This window comes from Pinus tabuliformis, chromosome 4_2, assembly GCF_031772625.1.
Source record: "Pinus tabuliformis cultivar Carrire ecotype Pingquan chromosome 4_2, CPIR1, whole genome shotgun sequence".
NCBI classification, from domain to species: Eukaryota; Viridiplantae; Streptophyta; class Pinopsida; order Pinales; family Pinaceae; genus Pinus; species Pinus tabuliformis.
The window spans coordinates 448,621,356-448,645,880 of NC_142304.1; positions in this window are offsets into that span (position 1 = coordinate 448,621,356).

A 24,525-nucleotide genomic window follows, 5' to 3' on the forward strand; every position below is an offset into this window, starting at 1 on the left:
TGCCCGAGGTCTGAGTAATGTGGAAGCTTTGGGATGATGGTTAGTTGTTTTTTTATTTTGGGTCAATTATGTCTATTGTGGGTGGCATGCATGAGATCATGTAGTTTAATTTAGCTTTTGTCTCTATGTTTTTGTTAGTATCTCCAAGCCAACAAATCCAGTTGGAATGAGGCTGGAGACATTTTAAAGTGATCAAACCACGATGTAACATTTTGAACCATTAATAGAAATTGTTGATTTACAAAAAAAATAAAAATTATTATTATGTATGAAGTATATAATAATATTATCAATATTATATTATAGAGAAGGGAAATTGAAAAACCAAATTATATATGGAAGAATAATTTGAAAAATAAATTTTCAATTACTACTGGTTTTATTTTATAATGTAGGAAAATAATATTATAGAATTTGAATATTGTTGTAGCGGCTACAACACCCTCCAAAATTTTGGCTCGCATGCAAATTTCAAAGCCTACCATGGATCCTGTGATCGATCATCCTTGGTGACTTGTTGGTAAGATGATGATTTCAAGCTCCCCTCCTTGATCTTAAGAGTTGTTCATGTTCTCATCTTTTTGCAGCATGTGTCATCTTTGGGCATAGGGGTTGTTGTTTGTCATGCAAAGGGAATGTTGTCTTGCTTCAAGGGAAAGCATGCACGCATGAGTTGTTATTATCACATAGACATGTTTCACACTCACTACACGCAATCTTGTCATGAAGGTTGTTGCATCAAGCAGAGTATTTTTATACATTATGGATTGTCTATGATTGTATCACTAAGTGTTGGTGTGCGATCACAGTCAAGTCTTATCAATGTTTACACATGTTTCATTGATCTCACACTTAGCCAATTTCCCAAGCAACTTAGCCTCAACCAGCCTCCCGGAACTCTGCACTTTGCTTCTGCAACCATCAAGCTTCCTCCCTTGCCTGATGAAACTCCACAGTGCGTAGAGACCCCAGCCAACACTGCTCTCCAGAAATGCGCAGAGTAGTCAAGCATCCATCACTGTTATCCAAAAATGTGTAGAACAGTCTGGAAACCTTGCACTTAGAAACTGTGCAGAGGTTTCCTCCCAGGCCCCCCATCCCGCAACAGTGTCCAGTGCCTAAAAATGTGCAGTTTTGTCCATATCTTGCATTCATAAAGTGTGCAAATGGGCCTCCTATGGCCTCATCTCGGTGGCAATCACTTCCCTCTGAAATCCCGTTGATCCATCGCTCCATGACTACAAGAAAAGGTGACATGTTGAGATCACTCCCAAGGAGTTGAGGAGAAGGACCAAGAGACCAAGTAATGGAAAAAGATCAGCAACGCATGTAAACTTCATTGGATGCATGATCATCTTGAGAGTAAGTATGGTAAGTGAAGAACACCTTTCTAAGTATAAATCTTAGTTGAGCTTGCAAGACTTCTTATAATTGTCATATCATCCTATCCTTAGTAACATGCATGTGCGCAAACAAAAAACGTCATTTCATGTGTTTCCTCTACATGTCTTGCTTCCTTTCGCTTGTTTGACCAACTGTCATCTTCGGCATGTTGATTGTTATGTCATGCTTGCGACCTTGTTTTGGTGATGTTGAAGGTTTGTGTTTGAGTTGTGTTTGCTATGTAAACATCTATCACACTCACACACGATGTCATAAGCACTGTCGCGCAAGTGTTGTCACGGTCGTCCGAAGGTCTATCTGAAGTGTCACACTTGTTGCTTTCACCATTAGACAGTCTTATAGTTAGTCACACTGAGCATATGTTGTCTTGTTGGTTTGAGATGTCTTATTGTCAAGTCATGTTGAGTGTGTGTTTGCAAGTTCATGTATACATGAGCTCACTCACTCATACACTTAACCATTTTTCCGAAGATCTGTTGACCAGACCACCCTCCATCAGTTGAACCTCCTTGAGCTACACTACGCAGTCTCAACCCTTAGTGACCAAGTACTACTACCTAGAATTGCACAGAGCTCGAGGCTTCCTCCCAGGAAGTTTGCACTGCACAATCCTAGAATCGGCCTGGTTGACTGAAACACAGAACATAACAGAATTTTCCCAAGAATCCATCTCAATTTGCACTACCCACAAGCCAATCCATCAAGCCTCCTGTTGGTCAACTAGAGAGTTTGACCGGGCAGTGACTCTGGGCTTAACTCCTCCCAAAATTTGCACATATGTTGTCAGCATGCCTGCCTCTGCTGATTGAAGAAATTTCACAGACAAGAGGGGCAGGTACCCACTACCTGTCACTGCACTGTCTCTAAAAATTGCGCAGTTCTGTCAATCAATCCCCTTTCCGACCATCCTGTTGCTCCTTCTGAAAATTGCTCAGATTTCCTGGACTGTTCACCAACTGCCCAACACCTCACTCAACCCGGAAAATGCGCAAATATGTTCAGCATGATTGCCTCCCAATTCTGCATAGTTTTGGTAAGCAAGCTCCTGCAACTCGCTCCAAGCCTCCCCTGAAAATTTGCGCAGTTTTCACTCCCAGTGTCCTTTGTTGCCTGCATTGCCTTCCTTGGAGAAATTCCACAGTTATACCTCCCAGCTAAGCTCGATCATGCAGAATGTCACTATTTTTCTGGACTGCTCATCCCAGCATCCCAGTGACCTCTAAGCAATTTTTCTTAATAGTGCCCCGGAGCCTCGCATCCCGGCCTGACATGTGCTCTACGTTTCTTAAGATCCTTGTCCTCTCTCCCGATCACCTGCACATAGAAACAAAATACAATGCATCATGGTAAACTAGGGGATTTCTATATTTGATGTCGTATCATCATGATTGGTTACAAAAATAGGTACATGGATGAGACATGGCGCGACGATGAATGGGATGAACAAGGAGCGCATGCTTGAAGATGTGCTCATAGTTGGAGGAACACATGAAGCATACCAAGTAGCAAGCGAAGGAGACATGTGCGCATTGATGAACTATCAAGTGAACACTAAGACTATTAAAGACCCTGCACAATCTTCCATGTGGAGGTGAAGCTATGGACACCATAGGCACACTCATCACTCAGTAGCACACCAGCTCGACATGTGCATACCTGTAGGATCATGTCAAGTTGTGTCATGAGTCTCCTCGGCCACATCACTAATTTTGATCATAACTATGTAATCAATGTAATGTAATATGGAAGTCCAAGAGACCCACAAATTAAGTCAAAGAGTCATGTAAGTCAAAGTGTAATGAGGGAAGTTGAGTAGTCATAAGGGTCAGTTTCACCCTTGGCTATATCTAACCCTCATTTGTACATGCAAAGGACTTTTAACCTTGACTCCTTCCACATAGCCTTGAGAGTCTGTAATATTTTCTTTGAGGAGCGAGTAGTGGCTCCAATGCCCCGTTATCAGGGTTAGTGATGTAATGGTGTACGAATGTGTCTTGGAAATTTTTCTTATTAATTCAAAAGCCTATTAACAGTCCAACATGTTTTCACACATGTATTGTATTCGTTTGTAAGACTATTCTTTGGATGCTTTTAATGCATGTTGCTTTAACCTGTATTAAGACAGTTGAACTATTTCAGGTTTTTCAGTACATATGATGTTGGAAATGTGTTGTATCAGTTGTTAACGTTGTCTCACCTATGTGGATTGTTCCGCCGAACAGTCGACATATTCATTCTCATAAACTTGTTATAGCGACCGTCGCACTCGTGTGGACTATTCCACCAAACACTCGACATATTCATTCTTGTAAACTTGTTATAACGACCGTCACACTCGTGTGCCCTATTCCACTCGGTGTTGAATGTGCTACTTGTTCACTTTGTGTTTGCGACTGCCGCATCCGTGTGGACTACAACACTGGAAGCTGTGCATGCCTTGTTGTGTTGTGTGTCTCTAACAGAGTTGGGACTATTCCCTTTCGACTTGAGACTCACTTTCACCCTCTCCCTCTGCAGTGAAGGAACTTGGACACAAGCTACACTAAGCACTCACCAAGCACACAAACCTCGCTATTTGAAGACTAAGTATACCACTCTCATGTGTTGACAAGCAAGAGCTAAGGCATATATTTAAGATAATGGCAACCAAGCCATCATTGCGGATGGGACTCCAAAACCAAATGGTGTGAGATCTAGTTGGGACTTCATACCGAGGAGATCCCCTGAATGTTGGTGGGTCCAGTACTGTCAACATATATATATATATATATATATATATATATATATATATATATATATATATATGTATATATGTATATATGTATATATATGTATATATGTATATATATATATATATACATATATATGTATATATATATATATATATATATATATGTATATATATATATATATATATATATATATATATATATATATATATATATATATATATATATATATATATATAATATTTAGATGGTTAATCATTATTTTATTTTTAATATTAAAACAACCTATATCTATCTTAATTCCAGATCTATCAAGCACTAAGAGAGATCAAATCTCTATCTTAAGGTGAAAACCTCTTTTAAATTGAAAAGGGATTTGATCCCTCTTAGGGTTTAGTAGATCTAGAAGTTAAGATGGATCTAGGTTGGTTTAATAATATCCTTTAATTAGGCCACATTAGAGAAGAATACCATGGGAACAAACCATGGGTTAAGAATACCAAGGGAAAAAAACATGGGCTGGAGAATTTTATGCTTTTTATTTTATTTTATTTTTAATTTTGTTTTATTTAATTTTATTTTAATTGGGTCAAAATGTTAAATTTTACAACATCTCTACTATTAGCACAATAATAATGAATATCCAAAATTCAACATAATATTTATTCTTATATTTTATTTCTAAAAACAAAAATTATTTATATTTATATTGACTTTTATTTATTTTTTAATATGATGTACATTTTTACAACATTAAATTCATCACACAACTCAAAATTATGTTATTTTATCATTATGTTCAATGTAATCTATTTAAAGAATATAATATAGAGTATCTAGATGCATATGAGGGAATATTAATGAATGTAATGTGTTTGTGCCAATGGAATAGGTCCACTGTGTAATTAAATGGAAATAATATAATACTAATGGATAGTTGGCATAGATTCCTATTGATACTCATGAAAGAATATAAATACACATGAACATCATACACATCCAATACAATAATACCCATGTACATATTTATACCTTGTCGTGCGTATTGTTAGATGTATATTTCAACTACCCTTTACTATTATATTATTTTCTTCTAATTACATAGTGGTTCTATTCCATTAATATAGCCACATTACATTCATTATCCCCTTGGGTATTGTAACAACCCCGAGTTAAAGTTTCATTTAATAAAGGATATTAAATGCAAAATAAGACCAAGGTCATGGGACACATATTCCAAGATGAATGTTGAGAAAAACAATATAGTGAGCATAACTTTTGGTTTATTTATGGCTATGAAAATTGGCAAAGGCATTGGAAAATGAAAAGAGGTATTAATTTGCATTTAGTTACGAAAATAAGAGAAAAGGAAGGTAAATAAATACATATTTTCATGCTAAGGAAATTATAGGAAAAATGAGACATCAATAATAAAAAGGCATCAAAGAATTAGTTCACAACTTTTTTCAGTTTGGCTGGGATAAGTTGTGTGTGTGTGTGAAAGAGAGAGAGAGAGGGAGAGAGAGAGAGATCCGAGAGGAGAAAACAAGCAAAGACAAGAAAAGGAAAGAAAATAACAGAAAAGGAGAAGCAAAGGAAAGAAAGGAGAGGGTTGGATCAACAACCTCAGCAAGAATATTTTGCAGGTAATAGGTTGCATGTATGATTTCCTAGCTGAGGTGTGAATGCATGGTTCATGCATTTGTTTATTTAGTTCAATTTTTTCATTGTCATGGGTTTTTCTTGGTTTGACAATAGCTTCAACCTTTCCTTGCCATTTCCTAGATAGCCATGATGTGATGGGATTTATTCTCAATTGAGCTTCAGATTGTCGGAAGGTTTTGGAACTAGGTGAGATGGTCTTAGGAAAATTCCCAAGGGTTGGGGGTGGAGATGGTTTTCTCCTAGAATATCTCGACATGTGGGTGGAGACATGAAAATTCATCAAGGTATGATGAAGAAATTCTCTGGCATCCAAGCATGGTTTGGTTTTTCAATCACGGGACCTGTTTAGGTGAGATCACGGTAGTTTGAGGTAGGAGGTGATTTAACATTTAAAGTCCCTGGTTGATTATGTCTTGTTTTATCCCATAAACAAGACATGGAAAGGAAAGGTTAATTTATGAGGTAGGAGGTGGTTTAACCTTTGGAGTCCCTTGTTGATTATATCTTGTTTTGATGGCTAATTTTTCATGGTTAATATTTTGGTTATATGTTGGTTGTAAGTGTGGTTCTATGATGTACTCTATCTATGGCTCTTATTCATGATTTGACAATTATTTGAATGGTTGATGAATGTATGGACTAACAAGTTCTTTTGTATCTACTTGAGAGGGAATTATACCTTCTTGGTGATTTTTTCAGATGAATTTTAGAGATTTAATATCATTTATGCATTCATGACATGTAACTCACATGTTTACGATATGTTTTATGAATTGTCTAGTGTGTTTTAGGCAGTTTAGGTCAAATTCTGGCTTCAATTTTGAATGTTTAGCATTATTGTCATGCCAAATATGATTATGAAAAGTTAAAGGAAGTCTTAGGTAGTGGTTTGGAGGCTACCCTAGAAAAGTGGCTCAGATCTCAGGACTGCTAGCACTAAACTGGGGAAATTAGATCATAATCAAATGGAAGCAAGCCTATGCATGCGATGGATGCCTATAACCATAGTTTTTCCTTGTTGTGAATGCGGTTGGGGTGTTAGGTCAGTGAAAAATGGTTTCAGCTCTAGGATTAACCACCTAGGGTGGATTTTAGCATTTTGAGTGGTCTATGGTCTCTAAGGGATATCAGTAAATTTGTCAATTTGTTGGCCCCACTTCCATAACTGGAACTTGGAGATCGAGTCATGTCATAGTAGCACTCCACTTCATATTTACCCAAAGGGCTTATAAAAGTGGGTAAATGTGGGGATGGGAAGTTACAGATTGGTATCAGAGCTCTCAGGTTCAAACACTTGGACTGGATGGTGCTAGAGGTGATTGTTATGCATGCATGTCAATAGTATGCATGCATTCCAATGGCTATGGTTGTCGTGAATATAGTCAATGTTATAGTTTGATTTATCATGAATGATGTCCCTAGGTTGATATGTTGGTGTCATTATATTTATACATGTAGATCCTGCTAATATGGAGTAATTTGTGCAGTTGAGATAGCCTCGCCTGAAATTCACTAAGGGATGATTTTGATTCTGATATTTGATTTATCTAGCATGGCTTATTTGCGAGAAGAATATGATTGGATATGATGCGAAAAATAGTGGATTATAGTTCATGTGACTCTCCTTATAGATCAATTGAGCAACAAGGAGATGAGTACTCTCCTGATATAGAAAATACAATGAGAAGTCTGAGGGAAAAAATCACAATTGCAAGGTAGATAATGACATGATAATTCAAACATAGGAAAGACTTTCCAGAGCTTAGGAAAAGTGAGTTGAGGTCAATGAAGTTATCCTTGAGATTTTATCAAATTTTTAGAGACAAGGATAGCTAAGGATCAGTTATGGACAGAAGGAATGTCCAATGGGGCATGTGGTTGTAGGTCTCGATCGGGGCATAGGTTGGATAGAAATGGCATGGTTAGAGGTGGCAGATGGTTGGATACACCCAATAGGAGAGGTAGTGGTTATGGGTTCTATTTTAGTTCTGGTTCAGAGAGATATCATGGTCATCATCACCATCATCCTTACAGCATAAGTGAGAGTGGGTACTTTCCAGATGAATTCAAGAAAGCTAAGCCTCCTACATTTGATGGAGAGCTAAAGAAACCAGAATATGCAAAAGCATGGCTGCTTGGTATGAAGAAGTTCTTCGACTTGCATGATTATAAAAAGAACATGAAAGTCAGGATAGTTATTTTCAGTCTCAAAGGGAATGTAGATATCTGGTGGGAAGATGTGAAGTGTGTTAGAGGAATCAAGGTAGAAGCATTGAGTTAGCATGATTTTAAAAGACTCTTCAAAAAGAAGCACTTTTTTGAGAGATATTATGATGGAAAGGCTAAGGAGTTCTATGAGATGAATTTGGGTTCCATGAAAAATGAAGAGTACACGGCCAAGTTTATGGAGTTTTTGAGGTATGTTTCTTACCTCAAGGGTGAGAAGACGAAGGTTCAAAGGTTCATCAATGGACTTCCATTACCATTCAAGGATCGGATTGAGTATGATGAGCCTTGGTCATTGGAGGCAGTCATTGGGAATTTGAAGCATTATTATGAGCTGTCAAAGTGTAAGTTTGAGCCTAAGCATGATTGGAAAAGGAATAAAAATGCTACAGGAAAATGCCCTCAAAAGTAAGAAATACCTTAGGATGTAGGCGAGAAAGAAAATGTGGCTCCTTACAAGAAATTTAATGCAACAGAGAAGGGACATGGACCTCAGCCTGGAGAGAAGAAGAATAAATGTAATGGTAGAGAATCGTTGTAGTGTTGGATTTCTAGCAAAGATCATCGTAAGAATGATTGTTCATTGTACCATAGTGGTAGACCTCAGATCTATAGTGCTCAAGAGGTGTAGAAAATTAGGTAAGTTGGTCAGAGCATTCCTTGGATTTATGCAACACTTGATAGTAGGTCAGTGGATCATCAAGCATCCATTATTGAGATGGAAGGTTAGTTATTTGATCAAGTTATTTCCATTTTTATTGATCATGGATATAATTATAGTTATGTTAGTCCTGACCTAGTAGACAAGTGTGGCTTGAATAAAGAAGTGCATGTAAAATCTTGGTTAGTGTAGTTGGCTACAGGGACCAAGAAAAGAGTTCATCATTGGTTGAGAGCTTGTGCATTTGAACTAAATGGTATGCCTACATCAACACATCTAAATGTGCTTCCTTTAGGATCGTACAGTATGCTTTTGGGTAGGGATTGGTTGTTTACTCACAGAAATAAGGTATATTGTTATGAGAAGTCTATTGAGTGCTTGGATGATGATCAGGAGAATAGAATCTTGTAGGGAAATAAGAATCCAACATTAGTAACCATGGTCATAGTTATGAAGGCTAAGCATAGTTATAGAAAAGGGTGGGTATTGTTTGTAATGCATATCTCTAGTGACAAGAGGAACAATGTTAAAGATGATGAAATCTTGAATAGGTATCTTATTTTGTAGCAGTTTTAGGATTTGTTTCTAGTAGAGATATTAGAGTTACCACCTCATAGGGAAGTTTATTTCTCTATTGAGTTGGTACCAAGAGCAACACCAACATGAAAGGCACCTTATAGCAGGAGCACTCCAAATTTGGTGGAATTGAAATTGAAACTTAACGAAATGCTTGATAAAGGATACATAAGGCCAAGTGTATTGAATTGGCGTGCACCCATATTGTTTGTAAAGAAGAAGGATGGTACTCTCATATTGTACACTGATTACATTAAGCTGAAAAAAGTGACTATCAAGAAATGGTATCCTTTGTCACGGATTTATGATTTGTTTGATCAGCTGAAGGGAGAAGCAGTGTTCTCAAAGATTGATTTGATATCGGGATATCATCATGTATGCATTAAAGAAGAGGACATTTGTAAGACCACATTCTATACCAATTATGGGAATTATAAGTGTGTGGTGGTTCCCTTTGGTCTTACTAATGCTCCAGCCACTTTTATGTGTTTGATGAATAATGTGTTGTGTCCTTATTTGGAAAAGTTTGTGACAATGTTCATTGATGATATATTGACATATTTATAAGATTGAGGTTGTTGAGAGAGCATCAATTGTATGCGAAGATTAGAAAGTGCAGTTTCTTTCAAACTAAAGTTCATTACCTGGGACATGTTTTTTCCAAGGAAGGTATAGCAATGGACTCGGAAAATCTTAAATCTATCATGGAGTAGGAAACTCCCAGGAACATGTATGAGGTCATATCATTCATGAGACTAGGAGGTTGTTATAGGAGGTTCATCAAGAACTTTTCATGGATTTCCTATCCTATTACATCCTTACAGTGAAAAGGGAAGAAGTTTAAATGGACTTAGGAGCGTGCAACTAGTTTTGAGTAGTTGAGTTTCTTACAAATGCTTCGATGTTGAAGAATGAAGATCCTGATAAGGATTTTATGGTATGTATAGATGCTTGCAAGAGAGGACTTTTTGGAGTCCTAATGTAGGAAGGGAAAGTAGTATGTTATGTGTCAGGGAAGTTGAATGAGCATGAGTAGAACTATGTGACTCATGATCTTGAGTTAGCATCTATCATTCATGTCTTGAAGATGTGGAGGCATTATCTTCTTGGAAGGAGATTTATTCTTATGAGTGATCATAGTGAACCGAGGTACTTGTTTGACCAACCTAATATGGATTCCAGACAAGCTAGATGGTTGGCTACCCTCAGTGAGTTTTACTTCAAGATTAGATACATCAAGGGCAAGGGGAATTGGGTTGTAGATGCTCTCAGTGGAAGAGTACAGTTGAATCATATTTCAGCTATGAGTTCATATGGGATCTCATGGGATAAAACAAGAAATAATCACAGATGCTCACAAACAATCTTGGCTTCTCACAAGCCTTCCTCTCTGTCGTCCAAGCTCCTATTTTCTTGCATTGCTTCTCTTGGATGATCCTCCTGTTACCAAGTGGAAAACTAATCTCACACCCTGTCAAAACTGTGCTATCCTCAAGGAATCTTTCCTTCTGCATGCCTGAGTTTTATTTATAGGAAAACACATGCAATTAATAGTACACTATCCTTGACATTTAGTTCAACTAGGTCTTTCTCAAAATAGACATGCATGAGTTACTGATGAGGGAATCTTCAGTTATCTGGAGTACACTGGTTGAGTTCATGCATGCATCAATTAACTGATAGCTCACAATTAGTTCCTCAAATAGTTTGGAACTAATTTAACTGGACTTAACTCAGTAAACTGAGTTAACTAATTACAAATCAAATATAACTCAATCTTATCTCCTTAATTAAGGGATACTCTCCTTAATTTAAGTGATAACTATTGCATGACTTCAGAAAGACTTCTAACTTGAATTTCTCCAACTAATTAATCCATAATGAATTAATTAATTATTTCCAAGCAGCTAGTGAGACTAAATTCGATTTTAATTCACAATTTAATTCAAGGACAAATTAAAATTGGAATATTCTTGTTGCCACATTTCAACACTCCCTCTCAACAAGAAAGGGATTATCTGCCACCCTGATCCTGTCTCTACGAAACTCGAATTTACACTTTGACAATGCCTTTGCCAAAATGTCATCATCTTGCTCCTCCGTCAAAATATACTACAACAACATGATCCTCCTCGCTACACAGTCTCTGAGATGGTGATACAGATGTTGATGTGCATGGACCTATCATGAAATACTGGATTCTTAGAGAGTTTGATACAACTCTAGTTATCACAATAGATCATAGTTAGATCCATCCTTTGATCAAACAAACCAACTAGGATTTTCCACATCTAGATGGCCTCACATGTTGCCTGACTTGCAACCATGTATTCAGCCTCTACCAAGCAGAGTGCAACCAAACTCTATTTCCTATTGTACCAAGAAACTGTCGCTAACCCAAGGTTGAAAATCCCTCCTGATGTGCTCTTCCGATATGATCGACTCCCTACCCAATCTGCATCAGTGAAGCCCTGTAGCTTCACTCCCCTTGTCCATATGTACCATAAGACATACTGAGATGTGCCTCTGAGGTATCTCAATACATTCTTTTCTGCCTTCCAAAACATCTTGGTAGGTTGAACCATGGCTTGACTCAGTTGGTTCACGACATAGCACAAATCTAGTCGTGTGTTCACTAACTGCATCAGTGAACCCACAGCTGCCTGTACACAGTAGCCTCCACTACTTCTCCTGAAGTAGCATCCTCCTTCCTCTAGTTACCAGCTAGAGGAGTCTGCATGGGCTTGAACTTATCCATGTAGAATCTCCTGAGTATCTCGTTGGCATACTTGCCTTGAGACACAAACAAATCCCCATCCTTCTGCCACACTTCCATGCCAAGGAAGTAACGCATGAGACCCATGTCTTTCATCTTGAATTCTATTGCAAGGTCCTCCTTGCAAGACATGATCAACTGATCATCAATAGTCGATATGAGATCATCAACATAAAGTACGATGATCAACAACTCACATTTCACCACGATGTTGTATAGGTTCGCATCAACTTCACACTTTGTGAAGCCCAACCCGGTGAAGTAGTTGTCTATCCTGGTGTACCAAGCATGAGGTGCTTGCTTTAGCCTGTACAATGCTCTCTTTAGTCGGCACACATGCCACTCACGATCGAAGGTCTCAAAACCTTCTGGTTGCTCTATGTACACCTCTTCCTCAATCTTGCCATTGAGGAATGCATTCTTCACATCATCTGATGGATCTTCCAACCCATTTGTGCTGATAGTGCCAACATCAATCCGATAGATGAGTACCTTGCGACAGGAGAAAAAGTCTCATCACAGATAATCACCTCAAACTATGAAAAGCCATGGGCAACAAATCTTACCTTATGCTTCTCCACACTACCACTAGCAGCTTGCTTTACCTTGTAAAGCCAACGGGAACTCACAACTGACTTGTTCTCCAGTCTCGGAACCACGTCCCAAACACTATTACGAACTATGGAGTCATACTCCTCCACCATAACATCAACCCAAATCAGCAGTTGCACTACTTCCTCAAAGGAATATGGCTCGGTCTCAACACATTCCCCAACAAGGGCCATGCATCTAGTGTACCTCTCAGGTGACCTCCTCTGTCTGCGCTGAGAAGATGGTGCTCCCACATTCTCTCTTACATCCTCCAAAAATTTGTTAGCTTCTCTTGTGTGTTTTCGTCCATCTCTTGAAGACTTTGTTTGAGTGGATGTCTCCAATCATGGAACCTCTGCATGTGGCTGCTCTGCATCAATCTGAGTCTCCTCCTCCTTAGGAACCGACAGTTCCTCCATAGCCTATAGTTGGAGCTCCCTCTCAAGGGAAACTCGCATGGCCTTCTGCTCATCAAACTTGAGTTCTCTGCGAACCACTATACTCTGACTGGTAGGAAAGTACGCCCAATAATTGTGAGGTGTATCAGTGTACCCCACAAGTATCCCCGAATCTGCTGTCGACTCAAGCTTCTTCCATGCATCCTTTGTCACATGGAAATATATTGATGAGCCAAATATCTTGAAGTGACCCACATCTGCTCTCTTACCAGAAAAGGCTTCCTCTTGTGTCCTCATCCCAAGTATGTGAAGCAGGCTTCTATTCTACAAATAGACCTTTTTGTTGCATGCCTCTTCTCACAAGTGAAGTGGTAGGCCTTGGTCATGCAACATCGCCCATGCTGCCCCTACAATAGTTCTATTCTTCCTCTTGGCCACCCCATTCTGTTGTGGGTTATGAGGTGTCGTCAACTCTCGTTTAGTTCCTTCCACTGCACAAAAGTCCTTAAACTCTTGAGAGACATATTCTCCACCATTGTCGCTTCTCAAGGCCTTGATCTTCTTCCCTGACTCTTTCGCAACCAAAGCTTTGAACTCACAAAACTTTTTGAAGGTTTGGTCCTTCTTCTGCATGAATTAAATCCAACATTTATGAGAAAATTCATCAATGAAAATCACATAATACCTTTGCTTCACCATGGATTCTATCGAGAATGGTCCACACAAATTAGTATGAACTCGCTCTAAGATAGCCTCTGCTCGACTGTCTCGATCATGAAAGGAAGATTTTGTGTACTTTCCCAAGGCACAACCTTTTCATGTGTCAACTTGCTCAAGTTTACCTTTGGGAAGTCCTGTAGATATCTGCTGCATTATATTCAAAGCCCCATGATGCAAATGGCCCAACTGCCTGTGCCACAACTCGCCAATATCTTGGCTTTGCACCAATTCTTCTTTCGTAATCAATGTTTCACAATCATCTACCTCTAGTTTATAGAGATTCTTCACTCAATCCCTATCCTCTTTGTCTGACCCATAGCTATGTGTCTTAGGAACGCCTTTCCTTTACTGAAGACAACATCGTAGCCTTTGTCCTCCAACATCATGATTGATACCAAGTTATTATTCAATCCAAGCACATAAATCACATCTGTCAAGGTGATAGGAGCTCCATGCTCCCTCTGAAAAGCAACCGCGCCCACTCCTAAAACACTATACCTTCCATCATCACCCATCTCTATGAGCATCTTGAGGTCTTTATCCTCCAAGGCACTGAATAAATTTTTATCACTGGTCATGTGAAATGAGGCTCCACTGTCAAGCTAATAGACACAACCCATCATCGCTAACACCATGCATGTAATGAGGGTAAAGTCCATTTCGCACTGAGAGGCTAATGCCTCACCTTCCGATCCTTTCGAGGATCCCTTCTTGGACTTCTTCGATGGGAAATTAGTCGCATAATGTCCCATCTCATGACAATTAAATCATCTCACTTTAGAGTTGTCAACCTTCTTCCCTCCATGAGAATGATTCGATTTGGAATGGGAAGCCTTCCCCTTCCCTTTCCCTGCCTTACTTGCTAAGGAAAAATTTCTTCATCATCATTCTTGGATGAAGAACCATCTCGTGTGCTCCTCCTAATATCCTCCTACATGAGATCCAACCACAGTCGTTCCCAATCTGGTAGTTTCTCCCTTCCATTCACAGAGTCTCGGTAGCTATTCCAGCTCTTTGGAAGGCCAAGGAGAGTGATGCTCACCATATCATCATCAGCAGTAGTTATTCCCACACTGTTAAGCTCATCTCTGCAGGTCGTGAGCTTATTTAGATATGTGGAAATAGCATCGCCTTCTCCATCTTAATTCTTTGAAGCTTATCCTTAAGTGCCAATTTCCTCTCGTAGCTACTGTTTTGGTAGAGGTCCTTCAATGTTTTCCACATTGAAAATGGAGTATCCTTCCCATGGAGAGTTAAGACAATATGGTCTCAAACTCACTCAAGGATGATCCATCTTGCCTTCGTCACACACTTCTTCCACTTAGCCAACTCTTTTGCATTAGTTGAAGCTAGCTTTTGGATTTCTTGATCAATGGATTCCTTCAAGCCATTGTCTTCTAATACAACCTCCATGTAGTCTTTCCATGCTATGTAATTAAAGCTACCTTCCAAGGCATACTCAAGTCTTAAGACATTGAACGCCATTGGCCAACCTTAAAGTATGAGAAGAATTCGATTTTTTACCTGCAACCCTGAACTTCAAACTTCGAATTCTCTTCTCCGTATACTGTTCACAACTCTGATACCATGTAGAAATTTTGATTGTAGATTAACCCGATAATGCAATATAACCAAATAAAAATACTATAATCTACTTCTACTATCAATTTGCGGAAGCTTAAATATCGATATGAACAATATAACCAGAACAAGAAGAATCAATGCACAATACACAAGAAAATACTTTGGGGAAAGCCTTAGCTAAAAACCCCACTATCTGTATTATTATACAAAGTGGAAATAAATAAGAATTCTACAAAGCCGTAGCTCTCAATACAACCCTCATAGATTCTCACAGACAATCCTGGCTTCTAACAAGCCTTCCTCTCTGTCCTCCAAGATCTTATTTCCTTGCGCTGTTTCTCTTGGGTGATTCTCTTGTTACCAATTGGAAAACTAATCTCACACCCTGTCAGAACTGCATAATACTCAAGGAATCTTTCCTTCTGAATGCATGAGTTTTCTTTATAGGAAAACACATGCAATTGATAGTACACTATCCTTGACATTTAGTTCAACTGGGTCTTTCTCAGAATAGATATGCATGAGTTACTAATGAGGGAATCTTCAGTTATCTAGAGTACACTGGTTGAGTGCATGCATGCATCAACTTACTGATAACTCACAATTAGTTCCTCAAATAGTTTGCAACTGATTTAACTGGACTTAAATCAGTAAACTGAGTTAACTAATTACAACTCAAATATAACTCAATCTTATCTCCTTAATTAAGGGATAATCTCCTTAATTTAAGGGATAACTATTGCATGACTTCAAAAATACTTCTAACTTTAATTTCTCCAACTAATTAATCGATAATGAATTAATTAATTATTTCCAAGTAGCTGGTGAGACTAAATTCAATTTTAATTCAAGTACAAATTAAAATTGGAATATTCTTGTTGCCACATTTCAATAGGAATGTTAACCAAGTACAATATGAACAGAAAAAGGTGGCACAATTGGAGACCACTTTTAGGAACCACACATTAACCTGGTATATGAAATATAAGAACACCACACCAAGAGGAAAAAATAGAGCAATGGGAGAGATCAACCAAGCATTATTAAAGGAATTCAAAAAGTTGAAATTGTAATCTCAATGTATTATAGAGATTAATGAAATAATACAATGTGTTAGTGAGATAGTATGGGACTCTGATCCGAGGTTCAAATTCTTGTTGGACCATTTTTCAGTCCTAATCCCAAATGCACAACATCAAGAATGGTTTATTGTAGGTTTATTGCAACATATATGTATTTTTCTAACTTGGAAGAAGTTTTCCACGTAGTTTGAACCACTAGAGACCACCATGAAGTTAGAGGCATCCCCTACAAGTAGTTTCGATGAACCAGAAAACCCCAACACGAACATTAATCACTCAAACATGTGTTTTATTCAAACCTACATTTTATTTCAGACTTGCATTTTAATTCAACCATTTTCTTGGAATCGATTATTCACACAGACATTTTCCTTAACTATGTTGTCCCTTAACTACATTGGAACCCACGGTCCTGTAACTGCCAATCGGAATCAAATTTTCTTAAAAAAGACCATCGTTAGCATAACGAGTTGAGTTGCATGTGGTAGTATGTTGAGGTAAGTCGTTGCATTTCACATGGTAAATGTTGGAGGTAATGTGTTGTGGTAATACGTTGAGGTTGAGTTGCAATATAATGCATTGAGTGTTGAGCTACATAATGCGTTGAGCATTGAGCTTAGTTGATGCGTTGAGCGTTGTAAGAAAATTAAGTGCCTAGGGCTCAAAACCCTAATTCGACTCCTTGATGTAATAATGATTAAGAAACCATATTTCCAATAATACTTCAAATACCATTATTTTTCTGTAATACTAATGATTAAGAATTAATATGTCTGCAATGTTGAATACCTATTGTGCAACAATAATAATGCCAATTGAACGTTTGATAATGATAATAATGCCATAATAACCATTAATGTTGCTGCAAGGCAATTAATGTTGAGGGAATCAAATAGTTCTCCAATAGAAACGTTGCCATGGAATATATGAACACTGCATATAATTATTCCTCTGCACATTATTATTCTGCTGCACACAATTATTCCACTGCCTAAGGAGATTTCATGATATCTCATAGAATTTTAATGCTGCTCCAATCCACTTGCTGTCAATATTATGTATGGTGATGTCTTTCTGTCCCTGACACCTCTACTTCAGTCAAATATTTTCCTTCGTAATTGCAATTAAACATTACCCTTCTTTGTCCCTACCTTACTTTCCTTGTCACTATTCGTACCTTATCATGATATATATAAATCATTTTGAGTACTTGGTTCTCTTTGATGGATGCCAATTTTTCTCTTTATGCTTACTTTCTCTGATTTCTTGAGCTTTTATGTATCTCTCCCCCCCTTTTTTTCTTTGAAGATTTTAGTGCAGGAAAATGATCAATGCTTGGTGATGCCCTTTTCAATGGCATGTACTGGTAACCTCTTATTCAACAATTTATTGTTCTCTGGATTCTCTTAGAGTTGAATGTCCAGAAATTGCATCTCAATGCCTGTAGAGAATAGGTTTGACAGTACAATGGATTTAAATGTCTCTTCGTTTGTTTGCTATGAGATGTATGAGATTTATTTTCTGAATCTTGTATAGACATGGAGAGTGCTTTCTTTATATAATTCCATTTCTTCCATGGCTTCCATGGCTTGGGCCTTTGTATTAGCTCAATATGGAAAAAATGTTGTTTACAAAGCTCTACTTCTCCTGAGACCTATTCCAATGTGTTAAGAATGTCGAAATTAGCTGTGAACACCTTTTTCTAAGCTCAATTTGGTCGAAAATTGCACTGACTGAAATTGTTTTTCCCTAGAAAACATCCTATAAAACTGGAGGAACTCCAGTTAACTTCACTAAACTTGGAGAAACTTTTGAATTTATCAGACTGCCAAATACTCTGCCATCTTAATCCACATAATTAATTATTGTTAACAATGTATTAGCTACATACTAATTTCCAGTTAGCACTAATTGCATGATTAGTCTAACCGTAACCCCGATGGATTGGAGGAAGCAGACACATGGTGTGGCTTCCGGCACGGTTTCTGCTAATGGTTCCGAAACCATTAGCTTGACAGTTTCTGTGGTGGTGTCACATGGTGGCATTAACCATGAGGGTTATGATTTATGTTGTATGCTTTCTGCCGGAAATAATGTTAACTGTAACATGTTTTTGTCGGAGTGTTCACATGGAGGGATGGCCTGCAAGCTAGCCCTCCTAACCACCAACTCTAACCACATTGAACTTTAAATATATGTGGACAACTAAATTGGTTAAGAACTGATGCGTGGTATAGTGGTAAGTCTAGTGGTTTGTGTGGAGCAGTTCCTAGGTTCAACCCCCCGGCCTACCACATAATTTTGGTCCACTGCATGCCGAGCCCGGTCCTTTGGGGAGGGACACATGGCAGCCTCCAGGCTCGCCACTTGCCCCCTCCTCATTGGACCACCTTCAACCACTAAAAACCTGCCACATCATCACCTCTAACAACCAACCAAAACCTGACACTTGGCGAGCTCCAATTGGATATTGACAAAACTTTGACCTTGCACAGTCACCTGTGACGTTAGTAGTCCATACTACTGGCTGTGTAGTGACTATGCATTTTTTTTAATTTCTCCTATTTGTCAAAGCGGACATAACTCAATAACTTCCTCATATGAACTCAGTTTTTAGTGAAACAAATTGTGTTAGGATCGTTTTTTTGAGACAGACGCGGTCATTCAGATTTCAAGCCATTCTAAGAATTTTAATTTTTGAGCTAAATACTAAGTGCCTGATCATTCCTCTCCACTAGAAGCCTTTTGGACCCTAAAATATACTATCAATTGTTTAGAAGGTGAGGGTACAACTCCCTCACCTTCTTGATCTGCAACCATTTGTATTTAGAAGGCTTTTGTCCCTTGAGTCCTACTCTAAGGTATTCAACATTCCCTCTCTTCGAAGTCCTGGTTCTTTTGTCAAGTATGAGATCCTACTGAAGTTCATCAAGATACTCTGGAGAAAAATCATCTACTGATGGCAGTTGAACATGCTCTTTTTTATCAGCAATCAAAGGAGGCTCAAACAAACTCAAATTCTCAATATTAACAACAGAGTATATTTCCATATAAGGAGGCAAATCAAGCTTAAATGCATTGTTACCAATCTTTTCCAGAATTTTAAAAGGACTATAACGAATTGGCTCAATATTTTTACCTTTCCCTTGAAGTCTCTCTTTGCTAATATATAACCAAACTTTGTCTCCAACTTGAAATTTGTGATCAATACGGTGTTTGTCATGCCTTGCCTTGTAGCTGATTTGACTCTTTTCCAATTGTTCCTGCACCGTGTGATGTATCAACTAAATTTTCTCTATGAAATTCCTTGCCTTATCGATGTCACTATGACCATCGATGGTGACATATTTCTCAAAGATGAAGTCCAATGGAGATCTTGGAAAGTACCCATAACATGCCTCAAATGGCGATGTGTTTGTGGAAGAATGCTTTGCCTTGTTGTATGCATGATGTATGTAATGCAACTGTTCATCCCACAAATTGGGATGTTTGCTACAATATCGTCTAAGAAGATGAATGACTATTCTATTGACCACCTCGGTTTGTCCATATATTTGTGGATGAAAATCTGTACTATTCTTCAACTATGTGTCCTCATGTCCCAAAAATTTTACCAAAAATTGCCAACAAATTGACAATCTCGATCACTTACAATAGAATTAGGAAGACCAAAATGAACCCAAATGTTTTGGAAGAAAAGCTGAGTTGTTTGTTCAGCTGTAATTTTATTTTTACATGGTGTTAGCATACACGTTTTTTTAACTTGCCTACAACTACATACAAGTAATCATGACCTTTCCTTGACAATGGAAGGCTTCCTACAAAATCCATTGAGATGCTCTCCCATGGATGTGAAGGTACTTGAAGTGGAGTGTACAATCCTAGTTTCCTATTTCTAGGCTTACTTGTTGCACACAAATAACATCCTCTAATGAAATGAGATACATTATCAAACATGTGTGGCCAATAAAAAAACCTTTGGAGATTCACTACTATCTTGCCTACACAAAAGTGTCCAACAATCAATGAAGATAGGCCCCTCTAAAGTTGAGGTCATTCTGAATTGGCCCAAGCCCAATACAGTTATAGAGATAAGAAGCTTTTTAGGGGAAACACAATATTGGAGGAAATTTATTGCTAATTTTTCTTCCATTGCAGCTCCATTACATGCATTGAAAACTGTCAAGAAAGCCTTCCATTGGGGAGATGTACAACAGAAAGCATTTGATTCTTTGAAGCAAAAGATTAGTTCAGACCCGATATTGGATCTTCCAGATCTTAGACAACCATTTGAGATTCAAGCGAATGCTAGTGACTATGCCATGGGAGCATTTCTTATACAACATGGTAAGCCCGTTTCATTCTATTCTACAAATTTTAAGAAAAATAAACGTGGAAAGCCACTAGAAATAAAAGCATGTGAGATTTCCAACCCAATAAAATGAAAAACATGTAGCTCTAGATGTTCTCACGAGAACAATACATAGATGATACTTTTCATGAGAAGTTGAGAAGTTCTATGCTGTATATATTTAAAACATTAAAACGATGTAAACATATTTAGTAGTTTTTTTTAAAGCACTAAAGTATTTAACCAAATATATAAAATATATTTATAGTTTTCTGATATATTTAGCTTATTGTCCTATCATTAATTGTATATTATATATTTATTTTTTGAGAGTAAAGTTATTATTTGTATTCCTAAATTATATGATCCTATAAAATTACTGTATATATTTAGTTATTTTATTATCAATCAAATGTTGGATGGTAGTTTATTTATTTTTAATTAAATTAAAAATTACTTTAAATAAATTTGTAATTTGAATTCCTAAATTATATCATCTTATAAATTTAGTGTATATTTTTTTTTCTATTTTATTATAAATCAAATGTTGGATGGTAGTTTATTCTTTTTCATTTAAATTAAAAATTGCATTTAGAAATATTGTATAAAAGAGTATTACATGCAAATTAATTTATAATTACTTGATAGGTTTTTTAGTTTTTAATTTAAGTTGCAATTTATATGAATTTGGCCAGTAGGGGAAATGGGTATCTCAACCAATTTGTAAATTTGAAATGGGTGCTAATTACAATGTAGAAATTTTCTAAGAGAGTATTTCTTATTTGTTTTTCAAAGTAAAATGTTATGATTCTCATTGGTCAATGCTAAAGTAATAGTGGTTAGCAAAAAAATCAATTCCTATAATCCTTAGAATTTCAAAGATAAACCTTAATGGTGAGAATTCCACCAAAATTTATGCAATGCAAAGTCCTTAAAGCATATTTCAAAATAAACATTAATGCAATAAATTAATTTTTTGGTTCCTGCTCCTAATTCTTGCATGACACTATTAAAGAAACTAATCAATATCAAAAGGAAAGTCAAATATTCAATTATTATTATTATCAAACTTATTCATCTTGATATCCATTTCCCATAGTTTGAGAGATAAAGTGCTTAATAAAAACCATCAATAAAAATAACATACTTAAATAACATACTCTGTGATCTTGATGACCATTTTCTTTAGTGTCTCAAAAGGAATGTCAAATATTCAATTATTATTATCATCGAACTTATGCATTTTTATATTTTATCCATTTCATAAAGTTTGAGAGATAAAGTGCTTAAACAATATCATCAATAAATATGACATACTTTGTGATCTTGACGATCAATTTCCTTTAGTGTCTCATTTCTATCTATTGTGCGCACCAAACTCGACCCTGACTGTCGATGGACCCTACAAGCTTTCTTGTGAAAGGGGTGAAGGTATAAAGCGACAAAGAAAGAATTGCTTAATCTCAAGTTGATTTTTTTGTGTGGAGAAAAGGAACATAGAGTCACACCCATAGTTCTAGACACCCATAGTTTTAGATGTTCTCATGAGAACAATACATAGAGGATACTTTTCATGACAAGTTCTATTTTGTATATATATAAAACATTAAAATGATGTAAACCTATTTAGTAGTTTTTTTTTAAAGCAATGCAAAGTCCACCAAAATTTATGCAATGCAAAGTCCTTAAAGCATATTTCAAAATAAAGATTAATGCAATAAATTAATTTCTTGGTTCCCGCTCCTAATTATTGCATGGTACTATTAAAGAAACTAATCAATATCGAAAGGAATATGAAATATTCAATTATTATTATCATCAAACTTATGAGTTTTGATATCTCATTGTTTTATCCATTTCCCATAATTTGAGAGATAAAATGCTTAATCAATATTATCAATAAAAATAGCACACTTTGTGATCTTGATGACTAAATTGATGCTTCTTACACAACGCCATTAACAAATTATTAATATACCTTATCAATTATATTTTTAAATGGTAAATTTTTATTTTTTATTTTAAAAATATATTCTATTTAAAAAAACTTAATAATACTTTATTAATTTAAGAAAATTTCTTTAATTAATTATAAATTTTTAAATAGTAATTATCTTTTTAAAGTAATTTTAGCATGTGAAATTTATTTTTCAATCTAAAAATTTAAATAGGTTGATCTTAATTGATATAAATTATTTTAATATAAATATTTAATTTGAACTAAATTTTATATAAAATTAATTTAAAAATATATTAAAAAAATAAAAAATAAAATATTAAATAAAAGAAAATCTATCCTTATATTTCACTTATGAGTGTGTTTGACAATAGTTATTTACCTCCTCTTCTCTATTAGGGATTTATCTGGTATTATTTCAACACTGTATAGTAAAACATTGATGTTATTTCAACAAAGTATAGTAAAATACTAGTGTTATTTCAATAGAGTATAGTAAAATATTATAACATTCATTTACATTGACTTAAATACCCTTTTTATACAAGACATTCCAAATTCCTTCAATCAAACTTCCTGAAATTTTTGTTTCCCATCTTCATTAATCATTATTCACCAGTTTTTTTCCATATTGCTTCATGCTCAATTCTTCCACCTTAAGCACATGTACTTTCACAATCACATTTAGATACCATATCTACCCTATAATGCAAACAATTTTTAATGCTTCACTCTCCACCCATGTAATGTTGCATTTATTTCTTGGCATCGTACAACCATTTTGTTAATGACTAATTACGATCTGTATTCCTTATTTATTTTCAAAGTTAAACATTATGATTTGCATTGGTCAATGTTAAACTAATAGTGGTTAGCAAAAAAATTAGATTCCTATAGTCCTTAGCATTTCAAAGATAAACCTTAATGGTGAGAATTCCACCAAAGTTTATGCAATGCAAAGTCCTTAAAGCATATTTCAAAATAAACATTAATGCAATAAATTAATTTTTTGGTTCCTGCCCCTAATTCGTTCATGGAACTATTAAAGAAACTAATCAATATCAAAAGGAATGTCAAATATTCAATTATTATTATCATCAAACTTATGTATTTTGATATCTCATTATTTTATCCATTTCGCAAAGTTTGAGAGATAAAGTGATTAAACATCATCATCAAGAAAAATAACATACTTTGTGATCTTGACGATCAATTTATTTTAGTATCGTATTTCTATCTATTGTGGGCACCAAACCTTAAATTTTTGTAATTCAAGTTTCAAGATTTTGGGTCCCCCAAGTTTTTAATGGTGTTGAATCCATTTTCACCATAAAAAATAAGACTCAAACACTCCAAAATTCAAACACCCGTATCAATTTTTTTTAAATGATCAAACAATTTTAACTATGCCGACTAAATTGATACCTCTTACACAATGCCATTAACACATTATTAATTTACTTTATCAATTACATTTTTAAATAGTATTTTCTTAAGATATTATATTTAAAAAAACTTAATAGTAGTTTATTAATGTAATAAAAAATTAATTACTTATAATTTTTTTTAATAATAATTATCTTTTTTAACGTCATTTTAGTATGTGAAATTTATTTTTCAATATAAAAATTTAAATATGTTAATCTTAATTGATATAATTTATTTTAATTTAAACCAAATTTTACATAAAATTAATTTAAAAATATATATATAAAATATTAAATAGAAGTAAATCTATCCTTTATATTCCACTTATGAATGTGTTTGAAAATAGTTATTCACCTTCTCTTCTCCATTACTGCTTT